The sequence below is a fragment of the Lactuca sativa genome, chromosome 4 (assembly GCF_002870075.4).
Source record: "Lactuca sativa cultivar Salinas chromosome 4, Lsat_Salinas_v11, whole genome shotgun sequence".
Lineage (NCBI taxonomy): Eukaryota > Viridiplantae > Streptophyta > Magnoliopsida > Asterales > Asteraceae > Lactuca > Lactuca sativa.
This window is the reverse complement of record NC_056626.2, coordinates 337,427,380-337,449,206: the sequence shown is the minus strand read 5'-3', so window position 1 is coordinate 337,449,206 and position 21,827 is coordinate 337,427,380.

Here is a 21,827-nt window from a genome sequence, read left to right as displayed (position 1 = left end):
CACAACCTCATTATTGTTTCACAGTTGGTGGTAGGAATAGGCCTAAAAGTTTTATTTGATGAAGAAGGATCAGAAATCATCGAGAAGAAGTCCAAAACTGTGCTCTTGAAATCAAAATGAAAAGGCAAAATGTATCCGCTGAATCTGAATCCCATCAAAAGGAAGCCAACAATTTGCTTACTCGTGAAGACTTCTACTTATGACAGCTGGCTATGGCACAAGAGACTCTTGGTGATCATGGACGAGGCTTACCACTCCTAAAATTTGACAAAGGGTGTCTATGTGCAGCCTGCGAAATGGGGAAACAGAGTAGGAAGAGTCATCCAACGATTGTGAACACCAAAGTCATTAAACCACTTGAACGTTTTCATATAGACCTTTGTGGTCCTTCTGCAATTGAAATCATTGGTGGTAATAGATATATTTTGATAATTATAGATGATTTTTACAGATTCACATGGGTGCATTTTCTTAAACATAAATCAGAAGCCACTCCAAAGCTCAAGGGCTTCATAAAGCAGATAGAGCTTCAACTGCGAAAGCTGGTTCGTAACGTTCGCAGTGACAATGGTGTGGTATTCAAAAACCATGCATTTGAAGAATTCCTTATTACGAAAGGAGTAACTCATAATTTTTCATCTCCTTATACTCCTCGAGAAAATGGGGTAGTAGAAAGAAGAAACCGCTCATTGTTCGAAGCTGCGAGAACCATGTTGTCATTCGCAAATCTGCCACTTTACTTTTGGGCGGATGCGATAGGAACTGCTTGCTTTACCCAAAGCCGATCCATCCTCAATAAGCAATTCTCTGTCACCCCATACGAAATTATAAATAATCGAAAACCTAGTGTCAAGTTTTTTCATGTTTTTGGTTCCAGGTGCTTTATTTTCATCTCAAAAGAACAAAGGAACAAATTCGATGTGAAGGCTGACGAAGGTATCTTCCTATGGTATTCTCTTACTTCTAAAGCATATAGGGTTCTCAACAAAAGGTCCAAAAGGATTGAAGAAACCTACTATGTTACGTTCGATGATAATTACATGAAGAAGTTTCAAAAGAATGATAGTACTACACAAGAGATGTTTCCTAAACCAAATCCTGCTACCATCCCACTCTTCAATCTTTATGAGGAGTTCCTGAACTTATTCAATGAGCCAAAAAAGGCTATCTCCTCAGATTCCAAAGCAACAGACAACAAGGAAGACGAATTGACAAAAATCATTGACGATGTTGCGAAAGAAATGGAACAGGAACAGACCACTACGAAAGATCCTGAAGTTCCATTTCAACTTATAGATGTGAATGCTACATCGTAGGGGGAAGGTTCTACGTCAACCTCCTCATCTGATATACCTGTTCAGGTGGAGAACAAAACTCTTGAATTCAGCTTAGAGCCACCTTTCCAGGGGGGAATCCGAATACAGAAGATGATATTCATACATCATTTAAGGGGGAGAATGGAAATTCGAATGATGATTCAGATGTACAATCAGAGTTTGAATAAGTGAATGTAGAATTGGATCCAACATATGATATAAATTACCCTCCATTAGCTAAATGAACCAAAGATCATCCGAACACTCAAGTCATGGGAGATTCGTCTTTAGGGGTTCTTACGAGAGCTCAGCAAAAGGCAAAGAGAACTGCATTATTCTCTAAAGTGGAATTTTGCATGTTCAATTAATTTATCTCCAAAATTGAACCTAAAAATGTTCAAATTGTTATTGAACACTCTGATTAGGTGCAAGCAATGCAGGAGGAGCTCAATGAATTCAAACGAAGCAAGGTCTAGAGACTTATTCCCACTACAAACGATGCATCCGTTGTTAGTCTTAAATGGGTATTTCGCAACAAGATGGATAAGGAAGGTAATAAGATAAGAAACAAGGCAAGACTTATAGTAAATTCATACTGTCAGGAAGAAGGTATTGACTACGAAGAAACCTTCGCACCCGTTTCAAGGTTAGAATTTGTTCTGATCTTTCTGGCATACGCAGCACACAAGAACTTTGAAGTTAATCAGATGGACGTCAAGTGTGCATTCCTAAATGGGGAACTCGAAGAAACAGTGTATGTGGAATAACCACCACGGTTCATAAATGAAAAATATCTAAACCACTGTTACATTCTGGACAAGGCAGTTTACGGTCTAAAGCAAGCTCCAAGAGCCTAGTACGAAACTCTAACTCGTTTTTTAAAACATGCAAAATTTAAACAGGGATCAGTCGACCCAACCTTCTTTCACAAGAAAGATGGTGACCATTTGATGATCGTTCAAATTTATGCTGATGACATCATCTTCGGATCACCTAACCCCAACTTAACAGCTGAGTTCTGAAAGTTGATGGAAACTAAATTTGAGATGAGCTCCATGTATCTGATTAACTTTTTTCTTGGCTTGAATATACGACAGAGTTAGGAAGGGATCTTTATCAATCAGGAGGCTTCTACAAAGACCTTACTCTTAAAGTTTAGAATGGTAGGAGATTCAAAAGTGAAAGTTCCAATGACATTCGGAACGAAACTAACACCATATCTAAATAAGATGTTGCTGATATGACTCTTTATCTTCAGATGATAGGGTCATTTATGTATCTAACTGCTAGTCGTCATGATATCATGTTTTCTATTTGCTATTGTGCTAGGTTTCAAGAAAATCCTTGTGAACCTCACATGACAACTTTTAAGAACATCTTCAGGTATCTCAAGGAACATCCTCATTGGGAATATGGTACCCTTCTAGTTCAGGTTTCTTTGTGCAAGCATTTTCGGATGCTGATATTGGAGGTTGCGGTCTAGATAGAAAAAGTACAATGGGAGGATGCCAATTTCTTGATGGAAAACTCATGAGTTGGCAATCTAAAAAGCAAACTTGCGTCACCCTATCGACTGCTGAAGCAGAGTAAATAGTTGTTGCATCCTGCACATCACAAGTTATCTGGATTCACAGTCAACTTCGTGACTATGGCATCAACATGAAGCAAAGCCCCTTATATTGCAATTCTGAAAGCGCCATTCGCTTTGTCACAACCCAGTGCAACATTTCAAGAAGAAACATATCGCACTGAGGTACCACTTCATTAAAGATCATGTGGAAGATGGAAATGTAGAGATACACTTTGTAAGATCCGCTGATCAGTTAGCCGACATCTTCATGAAAGCCTTACCTGAAAAATCCTTCAATCGCATTCTTCAAGGCTTAGGAATGATAGAGGCTAAATCCGTTCCGAAACCACCTTCGCAGTCATAAGTTATTTAATAGGCCTGGGAATTGGTGCAACGCCGCAGTGACTTGCAGTCATCTTTTTGTCTTGTAAATTGGTGCGAACGCTCGCAGTGACTCACAGTCATCTTTTTGTCCTGCGAATCGGTCTAAACGCTTAAAGTAACTCGTAACCAACTATTCACACAACGAATTGGTGCGAATGTTTGCAATGACTCGTAGTCCACTGTTCATTCGTGGTTTGGAACTATTTGTATCCTTTGTACATTTTCTTTATTTCTTGTTAATTCTTTCTATTTTATATATAATTTCTTTTTCAGAAATATAAAAAATCCAAAAATATTTTATTTCCTTCTGTTTTATTTAAACCAAAAAATCCAAAAATATTTCATTTCTTTCTGTTTTTATTTCTTTTTCAGAAAACAAAAATACAAAAATATTTTCTTTATTTATTTCTATCCTAAATTATAAAATACCAAAAATATTAGCTAATTGATCAGTTTTCAAGGCAAATATCCAGGTGATATCAATTACGAATGAGGGGGCAGGTATAAATTCCGAAACTTTGCACTAGTTAAGTGTCCCTAGAAGCGTGTTGTTGCATGTCGACCAAAGCCTCAAAGACTTTCAATGCTGAAGCCTTAATGATTTGAGAACACCAATCGTTTCTTCCAAATAAGGTTGTTTATTCAAATAACTCAAGAGCTACCTGCATCTTCTCACATTGAGTTAAGAGTTAACTGCTTTGTCAGTTTCTCATAACAGAGGTACATTCATTCTTTAGAACCACCTCATACCATTTTTTTCACCAACTTCGCATTCACAAACGTAACCCTTGAGACTCTCAGAAGTTACCACTGAGGTTTATGGTTACATCCAATTATGTGTTCATGAGCTTAAATTCGTTATAACCACGTATTGAGTGAAACCCAAAATCTAACACATCTATATGAATTGACGGTGAACAATATACATGTTCTGGATATTTCACCTTGGAATTAATGAATTTCCACTTTTGTGGTCAGTACTAGAAAATCTCTTTTTATGTTTTGTGTGATCTTAATGAGACGTTCTAGACCTAAGATGTTTCTTCCTAATAGATCCACTTTTTATTTTTCTTGAGATTTCTATACTTATCCTTGTCACTTAAAATAATTCCACAGCATACTTGTTCTTATGGTTGCACCGGTCAGACAAGTACTTCATCGAACGTTCGAACTTATATCAAGTTTCGTAGTTTGGTTGAAGGTTAAACCACCCTGAAATCCTAATCAAAAGATGCCTTTCACTGATCCTTAACAAACATGTGATCGTAATTTAACGGGAAACCACACATACACTTTAGAGTCTCTCTTGACTCCGAAGGAAGAGATCATTTCCTGGGATCTACTGCTTTGTGTCTTTATGAGACATCACGAAAATCCTACTAAAATTTTGATTTATTACTTTGTCTTTGGCACACTCTCGCACGAAGATCCTTGTGGTTTTTCAAATTATGGTTCGTGGAACTTATATTTACTTTTAGTTTCACAGATACGTTGATATCTAATCACTGTGAAAGTTCATAAAATAGTCAACTGCAAAAGCACATAACTGACACGACATCTTAACGGATAATATTGGCCACAAGAATTTGAAACGATACTGATTTGAACCGACGTTGATTTCACGCCGCCTGACACACGTCACAGTTGTCAATCATGCCTTTTTAGTCGCCTTTTCAGTAACCGGTGTAACAAATTGACAGTTTCTCTCACCTACTACTCCGTATAAAAGGATTTCGATGCTTCGTTAATTAATTACGAATTTCAAAAAGCAAACAAATCATCCGACGATTATCCTCTACTGTTCATCGTCTTCTTTATCAAACTTCAATGGCAGCCTCATTAGAAACTCCTTCAGTTGCAGAAAACTTGGCCCAGTACTCAATCCTCAACCTAAAAGCCATTCAAAACCTAATCCTCGATTTTGACACGATGAAATATGAAGGGTTTCTCCAACCAATCGTCGAGTTCCTGAGGTATTCTCCACTCATCATAATGCTTACCAAGTCTGAAATCGTTCCTCTGGTGCATCTCTCAAAGGCCTACTCCACTGCTAGTTACACAAAAGCGGAAGAACTGATCTCATTCGAGGTCTTCAACAAAAAGACCCACATCACAAAATCGATATTCTATCAACATCTAGGGCTTCCACAAGGTCTTGACCTAATTGATCTTGAGAGCGTCTCCAACTCTACAATCCTAGAGATGTTCTACCAGATGGGCTACAAGGAATCATTACCAGTAGTTTCTAAGTTCAAGAAGCCTAACTTTTTGCTAATGTCGAACGGTCTTTATACAATGATCTTCAAAAGCTTCTCAGAAAGGTTCACTGGCTTGGACTGTGCGAGCATGCTATTTATGATGATGATGTACGACATCTACTCCGACGTCAACTTGGATTACGGGTCTATTCTCTAGGCTCAGTTGGTTCAAAGCACACTATCTACCACAAGACACAGTGAAATCTCATGTGCTCGGTTCTGGACCATCATCGTTCAAAGGGCAACTACCAAGCTCAACATTCCAGTCTTGGAAGGGTCCTGTATGGAATCCATTCAAATCTTTCACACCACCAACATCATCCTAGCAGACAACTCCAAATTCAGTTTTATCAGCTCCATTCCTGAAGCAATGCTTCGTGATGTTTTGATATCAAGTGAGATCCTACAAGCCTAACGTAGTCTGCCCCTCTCAGGCTTTAACCCCTTAACTGATGAAATGCGAAAGGTCCTCGAAGAGGCGGACAAACCCAAGAAGGGAGGTAAGAAGAAAGGTGCGAAAGTAGATCAATCTAAACCATCCCCATCTCCAAAGAAGGGTGGGAAATCAAAGCCTGAAGTCAAACCTTTGGCACCAACTAAAGCTCCTAAGAGGAAGAGAGTCAAGAACATGGTCCGTCGAACACGAACTCTGACACCGAGTGATCACGAGTATTCGCAATCTGAAACGAGTTCGAATGTTCTAGTTCAAACGGAAGTTCACAATGAGGAAGATGTTACCTCTCAGTCGAAGGTTTCGGAGCTGGAAACTATGAAGCCTGAGGTAACGACTGAAATCCCCACTTCTGTTCCCATTACTAAAGAATTTTTCCATGATTTTTCTATCCCTTCTCCAACTGCCACTATTTCCACTCCAATTATAGTTTCTCCATGCCCACTGGTTTCATTAGGTGTTTCGCAAGTTCAAACCCCATTCTTCACTGATTCCACCGCCACCGCCACTACCTCCATTGTTGATCCTCCAATAACTGTCAATGCATCGGATGCGAGGGCAGGTGCTTCATGATTCATAGTTGGTCACTCTACACCACTTATCTCTCCTTTCCACCATGATGATCCATATACGATCTATGGTGATGATGATGATGACTTCGCAGGATTCACCTACAGTCCATCTAACATTCAGACTGAAAGTGATGACAAAACTTCCGTCACAAGAGGGAACTTAAGGCAATTAATGAGAAACTGGACTCATTGCTCCAAGCATCTAAACCTTCATCTAGTGATGATTATTCACAAGCAACGATGAAGTCTCTCCTCGAGACCCTTACGAAAGAACACTCTGCTAATCTTGAAAAGACAAACAAAGCGGTAGATGCTTTTGCTTCTGTGTGCAACAACATGATCGAAAAAGTCGATAAACTAACTACCAATGCTCGTTTGTTCATGGAGAAATTTCAAACCTCCTTTGAGTCCAAAACAACGAAGGCTAATGAAGTTATTTCTATCCTTAGCTCAACATTGAAAATGAAGAAAGCGAAACTCGAAGCGGTTCGTACTGGTATTCAAACAGATAATGTCGAGCTCAACTCCTCAATTTCATTGAAGATCATGCAGCTTTAGGATGAATTGGCAACTGAGAGCAAGATAATGGATGCTCTCGCTATAAAGACTAAAAAAGGTGAAAGTCTTGACAGTTAAGCTCGAGAATGTAGAGAAACAAATCAATTATCTGTTGTCTGAAAGGGCAGTTATGAAAAGTTGTGTAGCAGATGTGAATGCACTACTTTCGGACATCATTGAGACTCGTAACTCAATGATCACGATAATAGTTAAAAAGCATCTCTCCAAAAATCTTAGACCAGTATTCACAATGCTCAATAGACTGGAAGGTGTTCCAGAATCCAACTCAATTCTGAAACAAGGGGGAAAAGAAGCGAAACAATCCACGAAGGAAAACCCCAAACCTTCAGTTAAGCCCATCGTCAATCCTAAAAGTGAAAATGAACCTAATGGAAAAGAGAGGTTGATCAATGAAGAACCTAGAAAGTATAATAGTGAAGATGAAGAGCCTGACGAACACGAGCTAAAAAGAAGAAAAGTTCATGAAGCTTAGATGAATGAGCACCAAAGAATCATTCACAAGGTTGAAGAGAAAGCAAAAGGCGAACACAAAGCTCAGCCCACGCTAGAAAGCTGAAAGCACTTTTTCCAATATGGACCTTGAAGCGAATCCTGAGTGAAGCTGTGGATATGCTGATTCTGTACTGGTTGGAATCAGTTGTGTCATTCGATCTTCTGAATACACAAGATTCGCAGCTGGACCTTCCGATCACTCCGAAAGCCTTCCGGTTTCACAGTTTTGTGAAAGTTGTGGATGTCCCAGCAATAGACAGCGGTACAGACTGCATGCTTTTCTCATTCTACTTGAAGCATGTGAAACCGTAGTATGATACTTGGAGTGCAAGAAAAATTTCGGCTGTGAAGGTCACTGATCCACATGAAACTGATAGCTTCCCAAATATGAAATTCAAGGTTGCTAGAGGTTCAACAAGTCAGATGCATGAGTTTACTCTTGTCGATCTTCCATGCCTGAATCCATATGATTGGATCATGTTGTACGACTTGTTGCTAAGGGATGGACAGAAATATGAGCATGATATTGCTCACCTCAAGCAAATGATAATTTCATACATTCATGAGGTTGGGTAGATGGATGTTGAAATTGTTGCAATGCTGCGAAGGAAGCCAAGTTTACTTCCCAAAGAAGTCCCTGAAGGTTTTCATAAAATGAAACTTGGGAAGATACAAAAGGACGGGTGGTGTGTTGCCTTTCAATTGAAGGAGTGAACTGATGCATACTTTCACAAAGTTTGTTTCTTTCTTGATGATAAACATTTATTCTCCACTTCGTGCCTGGAGTATATATTGGACTTCGTCAACAAGCACAAGGGTAACAAAAAAGGTGACAAGACGTGATTTTCAGACATGACTCAATGGTATGTCCAAGTTCGCAAGGTTCTGCTTGGCGTGATTCCAAAAGTATTTGAAGTACAGAAGCAAACTCAACAATGAAGGAATCTCGCCTCAATCGACGCAAAAGGGGAGATTGTTGAGTATTTAAGTGTTGCGTCTTTTGGGCCTTTTCTTAGTCTTTTGTGTATCCGGTTTGGGCCTGTCCACCCGTGTTTAATGATTAGGGTTTTAATATTTAAGGTGCATGCATGCATCGTGTAAATGTTAATCGTGTCATTGTAGAACCTACACACCTCAACAATAGCAATTCTTTATCGAGCTCTTCTAAGGCTGTGAATTATAATCATCTGACACATTCTTGATTCATATTCATGTTTGTTTGTTAATACTTGTTTGAATCTAATCGATCTTTAGAGTTTTTAACTCATCACAAATGAATTTGGATTAGATTGATCGTGCTTCTAGGTAATCCTATTGAGAGGTCTTATATCAGTAAATTTTAGTGGATTATCTTGTAGAGATCATTCAATATTAAATCTATTATTTTTTGCTTTATTAATCCTTTAAATACTTTCTTCAACCCTATTTTATTATTTACTAAGGGTAGGATCCATATTTGGATTTCTGATGTGTAGAGGGTTATCGTCAGCACACCACGAAGTTATTGAGGTAGGTAATGCACTTTGCCAATTTCAATCTCCATGAAACTCCTATATCTTTTGAGATTCATTAAAACTATTTAACGGCCTATTAATCTCATATTTTCACATCCTCTATTTTATGCCTGGGATACTGACGTCTCACAAATAAGATGGTGAATCAACCATGCAAAAATGTGTGACCCTTGATTATGTCATGTTCCTCAGTTGACATTTCGGTTAACCATACATGCTCGGCCAACAAACCACAACCACAAGTGCCACATCATTTTCTTCTTACGTCTCAAATTTATGTGTCGATTAACCACACACACTCCATAAATAAAAAATAAAGAATAATGTGTGCTTTTCATGGATTATAAACTATTCACATTTTCCTAAAATAACTAAGACGGGAATTTTGTTTTAGAACTTTTATGTGTTATAATTTTAACTAGACATCGTCATATCAAACCGTTTAGGCTAACGATAATCCACTACACAAAGAGCAATGAGTGAAAATGACACTCATTTAACGGTCATTTCATTGGTCGTTTCCTTATACCTTTCTCTTATAGCTTGGCTTCATGAATGATGCCTACTCTTGATCCGACTACCAATCTTTAATCAAGCATGTGAGGACACAAGTTGTATGATTCTTATACATATAGTAATCATATTACATATATAAATCTTTTGACTTTACATATACTATTTATAAACTAATATAATTATATGTAAGGTGTATTTTAAACAATTTAAAAATACATGATTTAAACATGTTATCTTTAATTAACTGTAATTAATTGATTATAAATCAAATTACATAGGAGTATTTATCCTCTTATATTAACTATTCAGGTTAACAAATTAAAACAATATTTAAACCCAAAAATAAACCCAAAAATTCAAAATTATAGCTCAAAACCCAAAATACCCTAAATCTACACAAGACACGCCGCATCCTACGATAACATATTTCTTTTCGATTTTTCAGTTTTTCAAGTAGTGCACATAACTAAAACCTAATGGCTCTGATACCATTGTTTGGTTTTCTATGCATAAAAAAAATTAATAATAACCCTAAGTGTATATCCACCCTATAACTAGGTTTTACTATTATGCTAACATCCTTTTAAAACTATGAATATAAAATATCAAAAAGGATAGAATTACCGACCTTTAGAGTATAATTGTATATAATTTTGATTCCTTGATGATCTTAAACTCTCGGTTTCTCTTGGAATGATATAGCACCCAAAGTATGAATGTCTCTAAAGGCTTAAACCCAAAAGTCTTAAAGCCAAGAATATTGAGGTGAGAGGAGAGAATCCTTTGAAAGAATTGAAATCTCTCAATGCAAGGGAGAAAAGAAACGAAATTAATGAAGGCTTTGAGGTAACTTGTAGATAAAGCTGATTTGAATCATTTAAATAATCAGATTTATTCCTGATCCAAATCCTTTCCTTATCTAATACCCGGATCAATTCTGGAAACCTCCTAGTCCTCCTCAAAATTGTCCACCCCTTGAGAGGATTGTGGATGTTTCTTTTGTTCAGCTATTAAACGATTAATATTCAGTCCATTTACCTTTAAATAATATCTTATTAATTATAATTAATTCTAAATTAATTTTAACAAGTTTCTAATTAATTTATCGAGCCATTATAAATTAATAAAGTATTTACATCACTTTCTTAAATCATTTTCTATATATTTTAGCTCTTGAGGGTAACCCTAAAAGGACTTTTCCATTATTCTCAAAGTTACACTAATTAGTTATGACATTGGACACCTATTTCCAACAGTATGATTCCTGAGAGTCGGTAGTTGTATGAAGACAAGGTGGCTATGGTTGATATGTATGATGTTATATTATCTTAATGGGTTGATGGTGGATTGGTGTTCGAGCCAAGAGGCTTATTTGTATGCATTGTATGTGTGGTGGAATAAGTGGTATGGGGAACTCACTAAGCTTTATGCTTATGTTGTTAAGTTAAATGTTTTTAACTTATTCAAGAGAAGGGCATGACATGACTGTATATTTATATTGATGTTATATTGTTATTCAACTTGTGTTGGTTTTTGTAATTTACTTAATTTAAATTGTATGTTTTTGTATTAGAGTCATAGTTTGAGGGATCCGGACTTATGTGAAAGCGTCAGACTGAACTCAAACAGATGACCGAAAGATTTTTCAAATAATTTTAAAAAGAAATTTATTTTACAATGAAACTTCAAAATTAGTTGGGTCAGGAAAGGGAAGTTGGTCTCATTACATGTTCTTGTTTGATTCTTGTTTTAAGATTAGGAACATTGTTCTTTGACCCGACTCAAGTTTACAACAAAGAAAGATATGATGCGTACAGTCAGTCGGAGCTCAGAAAGGTAAATGGTTCCCAATATACCCATATTGTTGTGTATGTCATTTTATATTGTTGATAGATGTGCATGCTACATTGTAGGCTAAGGATCTATTCAGGAATTGCATGATAGAATTTCCTGATTTGTATAAATGCCTTCTTGCTTGTATGTGTTGCTTGCTACATGTTCCGCAGAGACTATATTAATATTAATTAAGTTGTTAAGGAAATTCCATGAGGTTTATACATAATTAGGATTTGATTGCCTTAAAATCCTTATTCAGCCCTTTTCCTGCTCCTTTTCAGTTTGTGGATTTAGGGTAAAACATTTTTTCGAATGTCTATCTCATTCTATGTTATGTATGACTACGCATTCATAAAACAACTCTGTAATATTAGTAGAAACTTTATTCGATATATGGGAAAGTAGGGCAAGGGAGAATCCCAGAAAGTCTAGGAAGAGTAATGTTATATTTATGGTTAGACATATACATGCATGATGGGAGTTTTGTTGAGTGCTGAGGAACAAGAAGGGAATATTAGGACAATCCTTGAAGCAAGTATGGATAAATGTGACAGGTAGTATGGGCCCATACTACCAGAAGCACATGATACAGACTTGGATCAAGGAAGTGTCACAAGGATACTAAGGGATTGTAAGTGGGTATGCATAGTGTAGGGTAACACTATGTATTGATTATAGCATGTTTTTATTAATATCTAAGTATGGTTACGACTAGGTAGAGATGGGTAGTTTAGGTTTCGGGTTCGAGCAATACGAATATGTACGAGTTGGTGTCCGATGAGGTTTTGAGAGTTGTATGTTAGGACTTAGGAGTTTTCAGATATAATTTGTAGTGTTAATGATGAGGGGATTTTGGTTACTATGAGAACAGAAGGATAAGTCGAACGAGGGCTAGGGATGATACTTACCGTGACCTTGCAGCTTTCCATCTACCCTTTTTCAAGGGAGGGAATGACTTAATAGTAAGCATGCAATATATATATATATATATATATATATATATATATATATATATATATATATATATATATATATATATATATATATATATATAACCAAGAATTTTGACATCAAGAAGTTCAAACATTAAAAATATACATAACAATAATTTATAGATCAATTTAAGTACATTAAAAAACACATAAACATAAGTTTTACATCCACTGAGTTATTCAATTTGCTTTGAAAGTGGGTTGTTTTTAACGAGCTAATTGAAATCCAAGTATCCTAGTCTAATAAACTTGTTCAAACTGTTTTATACCTTTTTATCACATCGAATCAACCAGGTTTTTAAAGAAACCATGTATTCGATCCAGTATAGAATTTAACATAAAAACTCAATGATAGTTCAACCACTTATTTACCCGTGTTTCTGTTCAACTAGATAGTTCGAACCGAAATTTATACTTTTCAATTATAATATATATATATATATATATATATATATATATATATATATATATATATATATATATATATATATATAGGGAAAAGTTCAATAGAGAACCATAATTATGGGTTCTTCAAGGAACCAAATCTTTTTTTCAATTTTTAGAGTATTATTTATCGAAAAAAAAATCCTAAAAATATCTATATTCATATATTAACATTGTGAATGTGAAAAATATTTTTCGGATTCACCGTGTGAATCCGGATTCACATTGTGAATTTTTGAAGATTCACATTGTGAATTTGACGTAAAAAATAAATAAATAAATAAAATTTGAATTTTATATCATTGGAAAATGGATAAAAAGTTATGAATTTCTGTATTTTTATTTTTATTTATTATTTTTTTTTGATAAAAAATAATTTCTAAAAGTTGAAAAAAAGATTGGTTCTTTGGTTTCTTGATTAATTATGATTCTTTATTGAACCTCACCTTTTATATATATATATATATATATATATATATATATATATATATATATATATATATATATATATATATATATATATATATATATATATATATATATATATATATATATATATATATGGAAAATATGGTCATTTGGTGATTATCTTAATGATAATTCTACCTATTAAAATTGAAAAGTATAAATTTTTTGTCGATATCAATATTACTGATATGTATATTAAAAAACTGTATTGTCTAAGATAACTAATTTTTTTATTAAATAAAAGGTATTTTTGGAATTAAAGAAGAAATAGACAAACTATCATCGGAGGGACAGAAGAATGGGTGTAATTAAAGAAGCTCGTAGGAACAAAGTGCCTCACATGGTTAAAAGTGTCCAAAGAGTCGGGACCATTTGGAAATGAAAAAGGAAGGGGAGAGGAACTTCATGCTCGTGGTGTTTCGAAAAGACGCCCAATGGCCATTGATTTAATGATTTTGTTTTTATTGGTTGATGATGGTTCGATTAAATTTTGATGAATATGTCTATTTTTTATCAATGTTTTTAAATGCTAATAAAATTAAGAGAATAGTAACTATAAGTTGTTGATTTTCAATCAACTTGTTTGATTATTAATTAAGTTTCAAAGTTATATATTTTCACTTGTTTATGATATATTCTGAAGCGTTATATTTTAAGCAATTAAGTTAAAATATATATAAATGATTTGTGTATTAAGTCATCTCCAATGCATTGAACTTTTAAGAGTTTAATCGATTGTCACATTAGCATTCCACTAAGAGCAATCGGTATGGGTCAGGAATTGTTCGTTATGGTCTACGTGTACACACCGTTATAACAGGGGGAACACCCCTCCCCCCCCCCCCCCCTTCTCGTTTCTTCCCGTTGTGGGCCACCTCGTGCTCGTTACCACCAGGCAAAACGCGTATTATACCGTTTGAATTACACTCAAACGGTCAAATTAATAAAAAAAAATTAACTTTAATATTAATTATTCTTTTCCTATATAAATACCTATTATCTATACAATTTTTTCCAAAAAAATCTCTCTTTCTCTCTATATAATTTCAATTATCTTCAAAAATATTATGGATTCTTTCGACTTGTCCGATGATTCCGATAATGATATATATTATTCAGGACGATGTATCATTATTACACTAACGAGCTGCTACAACCAGACCGAGCTCTGCTACTAACAAGACGTGTGATGTTCAACATAAACCGCAAGGAAGGACAGAAACATCTATATCGCGATTACTTTGTAGATAATTGTGTATACTGATTAAAGGACTTCAAATCAAGATTTCGTTTGAGTAGGAATGTGTTCCTACGGATCGCCAACGCCTTGGAAAGTCGGTATCATGTCTTTAATCTGAATACATATTTACTATACTTTTATACAAAATAAATACAAATGTACTACATGTTTCTTTAATTTAGTACAATTGCTCTATATTTTTAAACTGTAGTTAATATATGTTTTAGGTATGAACTTTTTCAATTGAGATACGATGTTAGAGGTAGACGAGAGTTTGCAACGTTTCAAAAATGTGTTGCGGCCATTTGTTTGATGACTATGGGGGAGTCACCCGATACCATGGACGACTATATGAGAATGTATGAAAGAACTGCAAGGGAGAGTTTGTATACATTGTCAATAGGTGTTGTTGAAACATTTGGAGACGTGTATTTGCAGAAACCTTTGTTGCATGATTTGCAAGAATTGTATGTAGCGCAATGAGAACGCCATGGGTTTCCCAAAATGCTTGGAAGCATTGATTGCACACACTGGAAATGGAAAAATTATCCAGTGGCATGGAAAGGGCAATACGCAAGTGGTCATCATGGATCGCCTTCGTTGGTTTTAGAGGTTGTAGCCCCTCAACATTTATGGATTTCGCATGCATTTTTTTGGGGTTGTGGGTTCCAACAACGACGTTAACGTTCTTGATTAGTCACCAATATTCGACGATCTTTTAAATGGAAAGGTCCTGGATGCTCCTTTCACGGTGTATGGAAATGAATACAAATATGGGTATTACCTTATAGATGGAATATATCCTCAGCATTCCACATTCGTGAAGACATTCTGATACCCGGTTGAAGAAATAGACAAATGTTTCAAGAAAAGACAAGAATGAACACGTAAGGATGTTGAACATGCTTTTGGAGTGCTAAAGGCGAAGTGGCACATAGTTGAGCATGTGACACGACCATTGGACATAGAAACTCTACGATATATCGTGTATGCATGTGTCATAATGCATAACATGGTAGTAGAAGATAAATAACGAAATATTGCACACTATATCCCAACTAATCCAAGACACGTTCAATTTCAACCAGGAACAACTAAGTATTTGCATAGAGTCGTTGACATTCACGACGCAAATAAACACAGACAGCTTCGGGAGAACTTGGCGGATTATATTTTCTATGGTAACAATAACGAATAACATTGGTTAGGAAAAATCAAATATTTTTTTTTGTTGTAATGTTTTCTTCAATTTGAAAGTTATGTGTACTTTAAATACTATTTTTTGAAACATTATGTTTTATTTATATATTATGTTTTATTTATATTATATTTGTTTTAACTGAAAAAAAGAAACTCGAAAAAAAAATAATTATGGCATGGAAAAAAGTTGGTGTTATATCTTCTTATAACATGGTGACCGTTTCCCCATTTGGTGTTATAACATTATTGCTTATGTGGCATGTGAGATGACACCAATTTGATGTTATGACTAGTTGCCCACATCTAATGGTCTAAAAATATCATTTTATTCATTAAACTTCACACTTCATTCAACTCTATTAAAGTTTAAAGGATAACCACATTCACCATCTTATTGTATTTTCTCTTTTAATAATATTAATACATAAAACTAAAATATTAACATAATTCGAAATTAAAAGTAAAATTTTATTTAAAAAGGTTGTTTATGTTTTTCTACTTATTATTTAGCAACCGAAAAGTAAACTATAAAATAAAATTTAATTACTTACAAAATTAGAATATATCATTTTAATTGACTCAAGTGGATAATTTGAATTATAAATAGACAACAAATATGTTGGTTATATAAAATAAATTAAATAAATATATTTTAAATTTATATATAATCCATACCACCGCTCATTCTCATTAAACTCACATTCATTAAACTTGGGCTATAATGATAAGTTTAATCCCCACATCATCACCTTTTCACCATTAAACTCCCTATTCGATGGCCTTAGATCATCATCATTATTAAAAAAAATGAAAAATAATCCCTATGGTATTTAAAAAATTAAGACTTTGGTCAAAAAAAATTTCAAGTTACACGACTAGTCCAAAATAAGCTTTTTGTTACAAATGTGTTCTTGTTTTAATTTTTATTAATAATGACTTTGTTCTTTCTAATTAGCTATATTACACTAACTATTAAAAAAATTGTGTTATTACCCCCACCACCCCTTTCCCCTCTATTTCTCTCTAGATTACATACATTTATACCAGACATCTGACTCCGATGAAGGCAGTGAATTGCTGGAACATATGAACGTCAACGCCACCACCGCCAGAAGATATCATTGCCACACCGTCGTCAGTCTATACAACCACCACAATTGAAGAAACGTTACAATCTCAAACCCCATTAACACCCGATTAGGATTTTCATCTTCTGCCCCCATCGTCTCCGCCGCCATAAACCTTCAATCTACAAAACCCTTCTGGAAATAACGACGACTCTGATGAATCGATACCCACTACCAGAGAAGACGAAGCGAGATCTAAAAAGTTAGGGTTTTGTCGTCATCGATCATCTGCAAACAACAGCGAGTCCGATGAAGAAACCACCGTTTGGAAACCCTCTTCCACTTGATCTCTGTCGCTTCACTGGCAGTCACCACCGAAGAATTCACCTTTGCGTTCATCAGAGATCTAGAATATCGTCGGAGATTTGTAAAGATCTGGATTGATCTACGACGACATGGTTCCAAATGTTGGTGGTGGTTTCACCTGAAAACATATCACAATGGCACTAGGGTTACATCACTTAAAAATAGATGACGGCGGCGTTAGGGCTTATTATGAGTGAGCATCGGAACTGGATACTCGCAATCGGAATCGGAATCGCCTTGAAATTGTCGATTCTGGAACCGCTATCCGATGGGTAACCATCGGAAGCGGTATATATATATATATATATATATATATATATATATATATATATATATATATATATATATATATAATAGAAAGGTTAACAGTGGAACTCAATTATTTATACGAAAATAATATTTAAGAAATCACTTTAATAGTGGGGAAATCTCCAAAAAAGAGATATTGAATTTTTTTAATAGAATTCAAATTTTTATTTTTAATACAAAAGTTTCCACTATTTAACTTTTAGAATAGAAAAAGCTCAATAAACCAAATAATTTATTCATTTTAGTCATTTTTGACCTGTTTAGTAGGTCATAAAACCAAATAGTTAATTTTTCTAAAATAATAGGACATTTTTCTGTAGATTTCGTCAAATTTTATATATAATATATAAACATATTTTTTACGTATTTATGTATTTTTTTTAAAAGTTTTTATATGTATTTATTTACGTAGATTTATGTATTCTAAATATATAAACGTATTTTTTTATATATTTATATGTATTTGTATGTACTTTACATATTTTTAATGTATTTTTATGTGTTATATTTTTATATATTACATATTTATATATATTTTTACATATTTCTGTATTTTTTTATGTTTTTTATATAGATGTTTATGTATTTTATATATATATATATATATATATATATATATATATATATATGTGTGTGTGTGTGTGTGTGTGTGTGTGTGTGTGTTTTATGTGTTCATATTTTTTTTATATATTTTTTTAGGTAATACGTATTTATATGTATTTTTACGTATTTGTATGTATTTTTAAGTGTTTTACATATTTTTTTTTATGTATTTTTGTGTTTTTTATTTATGCATTACGTATTTATATGTACTTTTTTAAAGTTTTTTATATAGATGTTTATGTATTTTATGTATTTTAAATGCACAACCGTATTATCTTTACGTATTTATGTATTTTTTACTTCAAGTCGTCTTCATTATTCCATCCAATTTCACACAACTTCTTCGATTATGTTTAGATGGTTTTCCTACATACCCACATATTTTAAGCTTTTTCTTATTAACATATCTTGAAATTAAACATCGAATTAAAAAACAAAATAATAGTTCATGCACATATGAAAACTTCACCGTCTCATGTGGCCTTAATGGAACCCAAGTTTTCGTATGTGTATAAATTATTATTTTGTTTTTTTTAATTTGATGTTTAATTACAAGATAAGCGAATGGAAAAAACTTAAAATATGTGGGTATGTACGAAAACCATCTAGATATACTCGAAGATGCTGTGAGAAATGAATGAAATGGTGAAGATGATTTCAAGTATAAAAAACACATAAATATCTATATATAAAACTTAATAAATAAATAAATATGTAAAAGTATATATGAATATGTAATACATAAAAAACACATAAAATACATAAAAATATATGTAAGATACTTAAAAATACATATAAATATGTAAAAGAATACGTTTATATATGTAATATACATAAAAATACATATACATCTATATAAAAACTTAGAAAATACATATAAATATGTAATGCATAAAAAGTAACACATAAAATACATTAAAAATATGTAAAATACTTATATATATATATATATATATATATATATATATATATATATATATATATATATATATATATATATGTAAAAAATACGTTTCTACATTTAAAATACACATAACATATACATATAAAAACTTTAAAATATACATAAATATGTAAAAATAGACACAAATACGTAAAAAAGTATGTGTAGATATTATATCCAAATTTTTACGAAATCTGCAGAAAAGTCTCATTATTTTGGAAAATTTAACGATTTGGTCTCTTGAACTGCTAAACAGGTTAAAATGGCTAAAGTAAATAAATTAACCGGTTTCTTGGGTTTTTCTATTCAAAATGTTAATAGTCGAGACTTTTCTGTTCGAAAAAAAAAATAGGACTTCATTAAAATTTTTCTCAAAATATTTAGACTTTTCTGGAGATTTTTCTTAATAGTTTGACCAAGAGTTGTTGGGTACTTATCATCTACATCTTGCGTTATAGCAGCCGTTCCTCTAAACAAATCAAACTGTGTTCCAGGTGGCGGTAACCCTAAAAGAGTCAAGTAAAGTATATTTAATAACAAAAATCTATGAGAAAAGAGTAAATATTGTAGTTAAATTGCATTAGAACTAGACATTAAATAATGGTGTAACCTTGGTGTTGATGCCACTTCAAAGCTTGACCAATTAGAGCCATTAATGTGATGGAGGAACCACATAGACTTCTCCCGCAATAGCTGGAAATGGAAAAACAGGAAAAATAAGTTTTTTGTTCCATTTCTTGGATATGGAAAAGGCATATATGCATAAACTACAAACATTGAGCAATCTATTCACATCTTTTCTCTTTTTGTTAACTCCTGATAACCCTGAATAATAATAACAAAAAAAGTACAACATAATTAGAACAATCACTAAACAAAATATTGTGCTATGTTATTGGAATTTCTATAGAATGAAGAAATTACAATCCTAACCTCATGGGGATCAAAACAAGTTCTAACAATAAGATGCTCAAGTCTTAAATATGAGACCGTATGAGAACGTCCTCCCTTTTTTTCTCGTTGCCAAATAGGATGGGTTCGTCAATGGTGAGGATTTCATTGGTAGCATTATGTAGGGGATGCCTGGATTCATCATTTTGTGTATTTGTAGGGGAAGAGTACTTCACCGATGGTGTAGGATGCAAAAAAAATATACTACCCTTTTCATATGTGAAAAAATTCATGTTAAATGACTAAAAAAATCTGTTATCATCTTTTGAAATATAGGCTTTCATTGAAGACATAATACCCTTTATACGTGTAAATTTTTTCATCACTTGGAAACCCTTAAACTATCAATCGACAAACTATATTTGAGCACAAAAACCACCTTCCACATGTTTAAGAAAGTTGTTGAGCTGAAACATAAAAGAGTTTAGGTCGGGAAAAGAAATCTGTGTGAACCAACAATGTGTATATTTATATTCTAAAATGAAAATTAATTAAGAGAATTCGAATTCATTAAGTGGGGGTTTTCCTGCATTAATTACTTAAACCCTCATTTGAGAGAGAAATCTTTTCTGATTAAAAACATTAGGCATAATAAATATTTCACCCGAATTCAAACACTACTTTTCATGGAAAATTAGGAATTGATTGTGAGGGTTGAAATGTCTAGTGAGGTGTCGAAGTCCTATTTGGTCTGTATAGTGTCGAAGTCTAGCACTTCACTATGTATGTATTTTGTAAGGCACTGTAAGATGTCGAAGCTTAATGTGTAGTCCTTACATATTTTTTGTGAGTCTGTATCACCCTATAAATAGGGTTAGTATAGAAGTATAGAGTAGTTTTTCGAGCACTTCATTTACTTTCTCTCTCTTGTACTTGTATACTCTTTCAGAATAATCAACGACATAAACAAAACTTATTTATGATTGTGTTTTTAATGCTTTTTGCTCTTGATTTTGTTCTTTAAACTTGATTCAAACATACCACATTTGGTATCAAAGTAGGACACATTCAGTCAATACATGTTTTCTCGTCTTCTCCAATAGCTTTTTAATCGATTTTTCCGATTCAAAGTTTTTCGTACTAATTTTTAAGAAAACTTTTCCTAATTGATTGATTTGTTTCGATTCTGCAATCGGTTTGATAGATCGAGTGTTTCTGATCATTTTCTGGTAGATTCATCTGTTAAATCTCTTTTTCTGAATTTCATCGTCACTTATGTCCGTACAAAAATGGTGAATTTCAACATGAACACTAAGTCAAGATTTTCTCATCTGCTTTGATCTTCTACGAAGATTTCAATGCTCATTTCGGAGTATTATGTGAAGTGGGCGGATCGTATGGAGGATTATCTCAACGGGATCGACAAAGATCTCTAGCGATGTGTTACTCGTGGAAATTATAGTCCAAAAATGTTTGCTCAAGTTGGAAATGCAGGTTCATCCACTGGTATGGAAGCACAAAAGGAAAAGTATGAGGCTAATGATAAGAATTGTCTTCATGAACTTCGCGGTGCTCTTCCACCCTTTTTTTACAACTTTGTTCGAGGATGCAAGACTGGAAAAGAGATTTGGGATACTCTGAAAGAAAAGTATCAAGGAAATGAAAAGACGAAGAAGAGCTCTATAAAACAATGTTTACTGGAAATAGGTGAATTTAAGCATAAATAAAGTGAAACCATCGAACTCTACTATGAATGCTTGAATGAATTGATATTCAAGTGCAACCACTATGGTGTTACACGCTCAACTCTTAAATA